We start from the raw sequence: 12,614 nt of genomic DNA, 5'->3' as shown, positions 1-12,614 counted from the left end.
AATAGTCTTTTCATCTCGCCGTATATCTTCGATTAGCAGACAGGGTGGTGAAACTGCAATTAGAACAAGAAAGTAAAAATTAATTTATATTTTTTTTGTAAAGATATGATCTTAGTACTAAAAAAGGCGTTCCCTTGGAAGAAAAAAGAAATAAGTTAAAATTATGGTTAACTGGTAATTACATTTGAAAGTGTTTTTTATTTTTCGTTTACTACCATAAAAATAATGTTTGAATTTAATAAAATATTTTTAAAATATGAGAGCAATTTAAAGTAAAGTTATTTATTTATGTGTTTTTTTTTGCAGAGTCTACTTAATAATTTATAGTTTATTTTATGCTTATAAGAATCATGATTAAAAGTCTGATATTCAGTTTGTGTTCTTTCAGTGTCTAAGAAAGACACCAATGATGGCTGGAGTTTAAAAATAACGTTCTTTTTTGTCTTTACTTATATTAAAAGCATTCAAAAACTTATGTTATGTATATTTATTATCATGTTTATTATGAATATGAATCAGTTTTAGCCGAAATCAAAATCGATTTATAAGAAAACGGCAAAAAAAACATCACTGTCTAAACATGTAGTGCGAACAAGTATTTAACTGAAGTTTTAAGGTGACCAGTTCATAATGAGATCAAACTTTAATAATCGTTCATATATTTTATAGATAAATTTTTATGATTTCTTAACTCCGCTCCCCTGTGTAGTTCATTGTCAGAGTTATAGTTGGTAATCGAACCCACAACCTCCGTACTGACAGACTAAAATACTACCAACAAATCTAGGGTGTTACATACTATTATGTAGTCGATAGCAGTCTACTATTAGTCTACTATATAGTCGAGACTATGAAGGATTCCATAGACGGACTCTTCTTTAGTTGAGACTATAAACTATAGATTATTAAATAGTTGGGACTGCAGACTATTCTATAGTTGAGAGTATGGACTTTTCTATAGTGGAACTATAGACTATAGACTCCTATAGTTGAGGCTATGGTTCACTTTTTATATGAGTCTATAGACTACACTATAGCCTATTTTAACTTCGGCACTAAGGTCTACTCTATAGTCGACATTATTAACTAATCTACAGTTGAGACTGTAGACCACTTTATAGGTGAGAACATAGTAGATTATATAGTATACTCTATATTCGAGATTATAGACTAGGCTATAGAATAACCAACAGTAGAGACTATTATATACTATAATATAGTCCAGATCATTGAGTATTCTATAGTCATGTCTGTAAAATATTCTGTAGTCGAGACTATAGAGTATTTTATAGTCGGTACTTCAGAGGAATCTAGTCCATAGAGAAGACTACACTATAGTTAAGTCTATACACTACTCTAACTTCAATGCTACGATCTACTCTATAGTCGACGCTATTTACTAATCTACAGTAGAGACTATAAACCACTTTATAGATTGAAATATATTAGAGGATATAGTCTACTCCATATTCGAGATTATGGACTACTCTATATGCTATAGAATAACCAACATTCGAGACTATTATCAACTCTATAGTCGAGATCACCGACTATTCTATAGTGATGTCTTCTATAGTCGGTCCTTCCGATGAGTCTATAAACTATAGTCGAGACTACAGAATATTTTATAGTTAAGGCTATTGACCATTCTGTAGTCGTAACTATATTCGAGACAAGTTAGTTCCATAGTAGTGACTACTCTACAGTTGAGACTATGAGCTACCCTGTGGTCGGGATAATTGACAACTCCTTACTCAAGACCTGCTCTATATTATAGGCTATGATCTAGTCAATAGTCAAAACTAGGGACCAATCAATAGACGAGACTGTAGACCACTCTATAGCCAAGAATATGAACCACTCTCTAGTTGATAAACTACTCTATAGTCGTGACTAAAGTCTATTCCTTTGAATCACATCTGGTCCCTTTGACATTTTAACTGGTGGACATCATATTAGCCATTCACTGGACAAGATCGAAGCACAAAAAAAAAACTTATAATCACAAGTGTATCATAACAATAAATAAAATGCAGCTAAATGATCCTTTTTTATGTGAGTTAAAATCCAAAATACAAGAAAAAACTACAACAGCTAACAATCTTCAGACACTAGCTGCTTTTCGGAGGATACTACTTATTGCCAACAGAAAAACAAAGCACCAGCAAAAAATTAAAACAACAATAAATACTTAAGCAAAAAAAAAAAAAAAATGTTGAAGTATAGTTAACCATTCATACTGTCAGTTAAACGTCCAAGCAAACACAATTCCATCCATTCAAAACAAGGTTGAGCCATCGTCATCAGCATTGTTGTCGTAACAGGAGCGCGAATACTATGTTTATCTTGATTGGGCTTCTTTTTTTATTTTGGTTAGTGTTCCTGTTGAAGTTATTATTGGATTTTTTGGTTCTTTTTTTTTGGATTTCTTGTATCACTTGTAAATGTGAAACAACACTTACAAAGAATTCCTTGGCAGTATATATACATTCATGAACATATATGAACCATTGGAAAAGGAACAGGATTCCATTGCAGCACATGTTTATATGATTATTATATATATTTTCGTGTTTGGTGATTTTTTTTTCATAATTCTACCTTGATACTGGCAAGATACCCTACTCATTATTGGAGAGAGGTAGCTTGATATTAATGTAAAATGTTGACAGCTGTTTTTCGTGAATGACAACTTACTCTCGACCATACCAAAGATATGCTTGTCGGGTTTAGTTTGTCAGATTTAGATATATATTAAAAGTTACTTTAAATATCCATCCAAATGAATTAAAGCAGTTACTACTGCTGGTATCCTCGGACTAATCTATTTCAAGTTATTTTATAAAATCTGGAGTAAACAAAATGGTGAAATGTCACGTAGTGCCAAATCGGGGGACAGCAATTTAATGATCTCAAATGTATGTGTTTTCTAATATACATACCTATATTCAGATTGTGATAAATTTTTATAGTAAAAATTATTCTCTTATTTCAAATGTAGTGCCCTAATTAGTCGTCTTTTATTTTTAATTTAAAAAGATGTGATTTTTTTTAAAATTTGTTTCATATATTTACTCTGGTATGCAATCTCAGTTGTTTTAACGATTAATTTAGTAAATATGCTGGACGTAATATAAGAAAAAAAAAAATTAAAATAATTCAAGGTCAAAATATTTTATTAAGACGAAATGCAAGAACAAAAAAAAAACTTTTAAAACAGTGCAAAATTGTGCAAATTATAGTTTTTTGAAAAAGTTGCATTTTCAAAATCTGCGAAAAAAATTTATAATTTATTGCTTTGATGAAGATTTTTGAAATTGCAGTCGAATTATTAAAGTCAAGAACATGGACTACTCTATAATCAAGACCTTAGACTGATTTATAGTCAAGACCATATACTATAGAGTAGTATAGTGAAGGCTTTAAGATTAGACTTTAGACTACTCTGTGATTGATATTATAGACTACTCAATAGTCGAGACTATAGATTACTGAATAGTCGAGACTATAGACTACTCTATAGACGTGACTATAGACTGCTCTATAGTCGAGACTACAGACTACTCTGTAGTCGATACTACACTATAGACTACTCAGTAGTTGAGGTTATAGACTACTCCATAGTCTACCGACAACTATAGACTACTCAATAGTCGAGACTATAGACTAATCTATAGTCGAGTCTATATACTACTCTTTAGTCGAGAATACAGACTTCTCGAGATTATACACTACTCTTTAGTCGAGACTATAGATTACACTATAGACTGCTCAGAGACTATAGACTATTCTATAGTCGAAACTATAGACTATTCTATAGTCGAGACTATAAACTACTTAGAGTCGCGACCATAAACTATTCTATAGTCAAGACCATAGACTATTCTATAGTCGAGACTATAGACTATTCTAAGTCAAGACTTTAGACTGTGCTATAGGCAGAAATATAGATTGCTCTATAGTCTAGACAATAGGCTACTCTATAGACGAAACTATATACTGCTCTGTAGTCGAGACTATATAGTACAACTCTATAGTCGAGATTATGCACTAATCTTTAGTCGAGACTATAGATTACTCTATAGACTACTCTATAGTTGAGACTATAGACTGCTTAGAGTCGAGACTATTGACTATTTTATATTTGAGATTATAGACTATTCTGTAGTCAAGACTTTAGACTATGCTGTAGGCAAGAATAAGGATTGCTCTTTTGTCAAGACAACAAATGCTCTGTAGTCGACACTATATACTACTCGATAGTCGACACTACAAACTACTCGAGATTATACACTACTTTTTAGTCGAAACTATAGATTACTCTAAAGACTACTCTGTAGTCGAGACTATAGACTACTTAGAGTCGAGACTATTGACTATTCTATATTGGAGAATATAAACTATTCTGTAGTCGAAACTATAGACTATTCGATAGTCGAAACTATAGTCGAGACTATTCACTACTATATAGTCGAGACTATAGACTACTCTATAGTAGAGAAAATACATATTTCATAGTCGAGACTTAGACTACTCTATAGTCGAGACTATAGACTGCTCCATAGTACAGAGTACAACTTTATAGTCAAGACAATTTTATAGTCTATAATCGAAACTATAGGTTACTCTATTGTCGAAACTTTAGATTACTCTATAGTCGAGGCTGTAGACAACTCTACTGTCGAGTATTTAGACAAATCTCTGGTCGAGACTATAAGCTACTCTATAGACAACTCTATAGTCGAGACTAAATATTATTCTATTGTTGAGGGCAGACGGTAGTTTTTTTATATATTCGAGAAAAATCTAATAATTGACACGAATATCCACCAATGAACAAAACTCATATTAATTTCAAAATTTTATGACAAATTCCTATGCACTTCTGTTATACAACCAAGGAAACTATTTCATTAATTAAAAAACTCATTCTAACACATTTTAAACAATTTTTTCCACAATGTGGTAATTGAATTAATTGAAAATCAGCAAAAACCCCATCTAACTGTTATTATTTTTTCTTCTTCGTACACATTTTTTTTCCAATATCTATTTTGTAATCATAAAACTACATTTATGATCTAGGCATTACATAGAAAAAGCCCCACTAACAAAACCCTACTAAAACTTGGCATTTGCTTTGGCAAACGTTAAAGAAGCGATACGATAAAGAAAACAGTTCCGCAATGTATAAAACGTGACAATGAATGTTAACATAATATAAATAATACATTTAGTTACAAGACACAATCTTAAGAGAAATAAAAGAAGAAGAAAAAAAAAAACGTAAAAAAAGATAAAGTACCAATAGGTAAGTACAACAAGTACTTATACTGCTGCTGGTACTTACTACAAACTATATACAAACAACCAACCATTGAAAGCCGGACCTGACACTGACTAATTACATTTCATCAATAAGCACAAGTAGGGTGAAACATTTTAAATATACAACGTAGACGACGTTGGTTTATAGTGTTTGTATGTCTGTACGTTCCTTCCTAGCAAATTGGTAGAAAAGGCGACGACAACAACAACTACAGGCAATAGCAGCAGCAGCAGATACAACTTGCAACAAATGTTGATTATATGGACGACATACGACGACGACAATAACTAAAGATTCCGCATAGTTTTTACTTGCAAAAAAATAAAATAAAATATAAGATGAAACGAAAAAAATTTAAAATTAAAAGCAAAACTTAAGCAAAAATGAAATTGAAGAAAAAAAATCGTACTCCTTGAAAATATTTCCGCCTAATAGCTTGAAGGCATATTAAAAGCAGACTAAATGAATAGTGTAGTATAAATGGTTGGATAAGTATGAGTGTTTTAAAGGACTAGACAGAACACTCTAGAGTTCAGAACTCTATAATCGAGACCTTAGACTACTCTACTTATAGTTGACACTATAGACAACTTTATAGTCGATACAATAGAATACTCTGTAGTCGAGACTACTCTATAGACGGACTACAGACTACTCCATAGTCGAGACTGTAGACTGCTATATAGTCAAGACTATAGACTACTCTATACTCGAGTTTATGGGCTATATTGCCTATAGACTGCTCTATAGTCGAGAATATAGACTATTCTATAGTCGAGACTATAATCTACTCTATAGTAGACCCTATAGACAACTTTAAAGTCGATACAATAGAATACTCTGTAGTCGAGATAATAGACTACTCTATAGTCGGACTACAGACTACCCAATAGTCGAGATTATAGACTGCTTTATAGTCGAGAATATAGACTATTCTATAGTCGAGCCTATAGACAACTCTGTATTCGAGACTATAGACTATTCTATAGTCGCGACTACAGATTATTCTGTAGTCGAGAACATAGACTACTCTATAGTCGAGACTATAGACTACTCCATAGTCGAGACTATAGACTACTCTATAGTCGAGACTATAGACTACTCTATAGTCGAGACTATAGACTACTCTATAGTCGAGACTATGGACTACTCTATAGTCGAGACTATAGACTACTCTATAGTCGAGACTATATACTACTCAATGGTCGATACTATAGACTACTCTATGGTCGAGACTATAGAATAATATAGTCGAGGCTATAGACTACTCTATAGTCGAGACTATAGACTACTCTATAGTCGAGACTATAGACTACTCTATGGTCGAGACTAAAGACTAATCTATAGTCGGGACTATAAACTACTTTATAATCGAGATTATAGACAACTTTATAGTCGATACAAAATAATATACCGTAGTCGAGATAATAGACTACTTCAAAGTCGGACTACAGACTACCCTATAGTCGAGACTATATACTGCTCTATAGTCGAGAATATAGACTATTCTATAGTCGAGACTATAGACTACTCTATAGTCAAGGCTATAGACTACTCTATAGTCGAGACTATATATAGTACTCAATAGTCGAGACTATAGACTACTCTATAGTGGAGACTATAGACTGCTCTATAGTCTAGACTATAGACTACTTTATAGTCGAGATTATACTACTCTATAGTCGTGACTATGGACTACTCTATAGTCGATATTATTGGCAATATTGACTAAAGATTGCTCTATAGTCGAGACTATAGACTACTCCATAGTTGAGACTATAGACTACTCTATAGTCGAGACTATATACTACTCTATAGGCGAGACTATAGACTACTCTATAGTCGATATTATTGGCAATATTGACTATAGACTGCTCTATAGTCGAGATTATAGACTGCTCTATAGTCGAGATTATAGACTACTCTATAGTCGAGACTATAGACTGCTCTATAGTCTGGACTATAGACTACTTTATAGTCGAGATTATAGACTACTCTATAGTCGAGACTATAGAATTCTCTCTAGTCGAAATTTTAGATTACACTATACTCTTTAGTCCATACTATAGACTACTATATAGTCGAAACTTAAGATTATCTTATTGTAGACATTACAGACTATAGTTGGGACTAAATATATGTATATTACTCCATTTTTAGTTTAGATAGTGTAATCGCTAAATACATGTTTTACGACTTATATTTACGGGTACGATCTTTTCAAGTTTAGAATGCCTTCGTTATATTTCCAATGTTTTTTCAAGACCAACCTCGTACCTCTACGTATTCATATTAAAAGAGGTGTATGGTAGACATTTACCTCAGGTATTTTTCGATTTTTGCATTTTTTGTTTTGCAGTCTCCCCTCTTCAGTAATCGCTAGCTTTAGTTCGGTTTTTTAGGTTTGTGTGTGTGTATGTGTTTGTTTGCAAAGTGTAGGCTACAAAATAATTCAAATTCAACAGCACCACATTTTCTAAATGGTTTTGTAGTCACAAATAAGTTAAGCAAAAAAAAAAAAAGAAGGAAAAAAATTAAATAAATACAAAAGTGTCTCATGTTTTTGTGGCTGGAAGTATACACTCAGTGTACTCCTTAATAATAACTAGCAACTAACTATAACAACAACAAATTTTGTTTAAAATAGTTAACGACATTTGGTGCCATGGAAGGTGGGTAACTTCATAAACATACCACAAGCGCAATACATATGGTTAAATTGTTGAGATTTAAAGGAGTTGAATTGGGAAGTGGTGATCATTTTTTAAAGAATTTTGAATTTTTGGAATATCCTAACGAAAAGGGAAACTTGTGCATTGAGAGGTATTGAAATATCAGTCCGATATGGTTAATATAGTCTTCTTATTTTGTAAGAACTCATGTACTTATAAATATGTTTTTGCTTTAGTTTTGTATTGAGTACTTGAGCGAACGTCCGTACGATATGTACCCATGCGATCAGTAAAGGCTTTAAGACATATTGAATTCTCTCTCTTGATATAATCGACTAATTTCCAAATGAACTCAGCATCTATATTTGTTATCAGATTCTGAGTAATTGTATTTATCCTATTTCATTTTCCTCACATCAAATAAATCAGGAGTTAAAGATCTTCTGATAAGTTTATAAAATGAGACTTCAGACTGAGATTTATATCTCTTGAGGAGTTTAAACTTTCAGGCCCAAAAAAGAAATCATAGGTATAACTTGGACCGACTGCGTGCATATTATATTTTGTTATAAGTAGATGTCATTGTGAAGGAATACTCGACCAAGAGTATCAGATCTGAGGATTAGAATTGATTCATATATATTTGTCTACAACTGGTCTGTGAACTGAAAGTGTTGCCCCAGAGTTCGATCTAATATCGTTATTTTTATTAGAAAGACTCAAATAGAGAATGGGCCATGATCTCTCCTCAGAAGTTTAATCTTCAATTGAACAACTGAATCAAAAAATATTCTCGAGTATTTAACATAAACATATACATATTTTGAAAAATGAGTAATGAGTTAATTCTTTTCCAACTCTGTCAAATCAAGTAAGATTCCTACAAAAATATTGCGAGAGAGAGAGAGAACACTACCTATAGAAACGAAAAACAAGAACCTTCAAAGACTGCCCACTGCACTTAAGAATAATTGCACACAAAATAAATCTTTCTGTACAACATTGTAATCTTAGAGAATGAGAGCAACAAATAAATACAATAAGTCTAATATATATTATGCAAGCATTTAATGTTATAGTTTTTTTGAAAAGTTATCCCCTCAAAACAGGGTTGCCAAGAAGACAATCAAACTGACAATCTGAGAATTTAGCTAATGAAAAGTAAACTAATGCAGAAATAGTCACCAAACATGTACTTTAAGGATAAAGAACAGTTTTAGTTCTTTGTAGAGAGAGAGAGAGAGAGAAAACTGATAAAGAAGTAGTTACGTAACTGGTTCGTTGAGGTATACAACGTAAACAGAGAGTCAACTTGAAAACCATAGAATATACGAAATTCGCTATTCGGAAGGACTAGGACTAGTTCCGTGATATTATCTTAGGTGATCGGTATTATTTCGATTTGGAATAAATGGAATCATTTGGAGGAAGATAAATTGCAACTTTGGCAATCCTTTTCTCTCTCTAAGTTGCCCAAGCTTAATCAACAAAATAAACCTAACGACATCAATGGCCATGATACAATCATTTACAAGTTTTCCTAAAGACTTCTTCTTCTTCTTGGGCCATACGAATAAAATAATTTTGTACCAAACCACTTAGTATGAACATTTTTTTGTAAATACAAGGAAAACAACAAAATTTTCTACAAAAAAAAAAAAAAAAAAAAAAAAAAAAATTGAAAACAAAAAAAATCGTCTGACAATTTCGATTGGGGCAAATCATATTTCATAGAATTACCGGCAAACAAAAAGAAAGAGTAAAATAACAACAGCAACAAAATGATTTTGTAATAGCAATTGTTGTAAGACAAAAAAAAAACAAAAACATTTCTAAATGTTGCCAACAACAACGACCCTGACTATTGACTTAAAAAAAAAAAGAAATAAGCTTAATGTTTGTCGGCCGTTTGTTAGTCGTTGTTGTCGTTTTGGTTGCGGTATGTGTACTCTCAAGTCTTGTGAATGCATTCGTTGCATATATGCAAGCATTGTAATGATTAAATAAGAATAATACTTTAACAGCCAAATGCCAGGCTAAATTATTTAAAACCAACTTGGTGTTAATAGCAAAATAGTTTAAAAGCAAATTTTTCACTACCTTTTCCCTCGCCCCTCAACGCATCAACCACAAGTACAAGATGCTAATGTAACCGAAGCAGAAGCTGCAATATTGGCGGCTTGGCTTTTGTAACACTTTTAATTTCAATGAAATAATGAAATGGAAATTATGTCTACATTGTTGCTTAAAAAGGCAACCAGCGAAGGATTGGTATGACAAAATTTTGTTTGATTTTTGCCCAAATATTTTCAGAATTTTAAATGCTGCCATTTGTGAGCCGAGAGAGTTACATTTCTGAACATGAAATGTACGAGTGTTAAAGAAAATTTGAGTTATTTTAAAAGTGACTGGGAATCTTGTGGATTTGTTTGGGGAATTTCGCGATAAAGGTGTTTAGAATTTTAATTTTGTTAAGATTAAAAAGAGCTAACATGGTTTAAAATAGTTTCGAATTGTGAACAAAGAACAGAAACAGAACAAAGAAAAGTATAGATTGGACTATAGACCAGACTGTAGACTAGACTATAGACTAAACTATAGACTAGACCATAGACTAGAATATAGACTAGACTACAGACTATACTATAGACTAAACTATAGACTAGACTATAGACTAGACTATATGCTAGACTGTATACTAGACTTTAGACTAGTCTATAAACTAGACTATAGACTAGACTGTAGACTAGACTATAGACTAGACTGTAGACTAGACTATAGACTAGACTATAGACTATAGATTAGACTGTAGACTAGACTATAGAGTAGACTATAGACTAGAATATAGACTAGAATATAGACTAGAATATAGACTAGAATATAGACTAGAATATAGACTAGACTATAGACTAGACTATAGACTAGACTATAGACTAGACTATAGACTAGACTATAGACTAGACTATAGACTAGACTATAGACTAGACTATAGGACTAGACTATAGACTAGACTATAGACTAGACTATAGACTAGACTAGACTAGACTAGACTAGACTAGACTATACTAGACTAGACTAGACTAGACTAGACTACTAGACTAGACTAGACTAGACTAGACTAGACTAGACTATACTAGACTAGACTATAGACTAGACTACTAGACTAGACTATAGACTAGACTATAGACTAGACTATAGACTAGACTATAGACTAGACTAGACTAGACATAGACTAGACTAGGACTAGACTATAGACTAGACTATAGACTAGACTATAGACTAGACTATAGACTAGACTATAGACTAGACTATAGACTAGACTATAGACTAGACTATAGACTAGACTATAGACTAGACTATAGACTAGACTATAGACTAGACTATAGACTAGACTATAGACTAGACTATAGACTAGACTATAGACTAGACTATAGACTAGACTATAGACTAGACTATAGACTAGACTATAGGACTAGACTATAGACTAGACTATAGACTAGACTATAGACTAGACTATAGACTAGACTATAGACTAGACTATAGACTAGACTATAGACTAGACTATAGACTAGACTATAGACTAGACTATAGACTAGACTATAGACTAGACTATAGACTAGACTATAGACTAGACTATAGACTAGACTATAGACTAGACTATAACTAGACTATAGACTAGACTATAGACTAGACTATAGACTAGACTATAGACTAGACTATAGACTAGACTACAGACTAGACTATAGACTAGACTATAGACTAGACTATAGACTAGACTATAGACTAGACTATAGACTAGACTATAGACTAGACTATAGACTAGACTATAGACTAGACTATAGACTAGACTATAGACTAGACTATAGACTAGACTATAGACTAGACTATAGACTAGACTATAGACTAGACTATAGACTAGACTATAGACTAGACTATAGACTAGACTATAGACTAGACTATAGACTAGACTATAGACTAGACTATAGACTAGACTATAGACTAGACTATAGACTAGACTATAGACTAGACTATAGACTAGACTATAGACTAGACTATAGACTAGACTAAGACTAGACTATAGACTAGACTATAGACTAGACTATAGACTAGACTATAGACTAGACTATAGACTAGACTATAGACTAGACTATAGACTAGGACTATAGGACTAGACTATAGACTAGACTATAGACTAGACTATAGACTAGACTATAGACTAGAACTATAGACTAGACTATAGACTAGACTATAGACTAGACTATAGACTAGACTATAGACTAGACTATAGACTAGACTATAGACTAGACTATAGACTAGACTATAGACTAGACTATAGACTAGACTATAGGACTAGACTATAGACTAGACTATAGACTAGACTATAGACTAGACTATAGACTAGACTATAGACTAGACTATAGACTATAGACTAGACATAGACTAGACTATAGACTAGACTATAGACTAGACTATAGACTAGACTATAGACTAGACTATAGACTAGACTATAGACTAGACTATAGACTAGACTATAGACTAGACTATAGACTAGACTATAGACTAGACTATAGACTAGACTATAGACTAGACTATAGACTAGACTATAGACTAGA

The sequence above is a fragment of the Lucilia sericata genome, unplaced genomic scaffold (assembly GCF_015586225.1).
Source record: "Lucilia sericata isolate MDLA Ls3-8-SP2 unplaced genomic scaffold, ASM1558622v1 Contig000686F_arrow, whole genome shotgun sequence".
NCBI lineage: Eukaryota > Metazoa > Arthropoda > Insecta > Diptera > Calliphoridae > Lucilia > Lucilia sericata.
The sequence above is the reverse complement of the archived record's forward strand: the minus strand, read 5'-3'. Positions refer to the sequence as shown.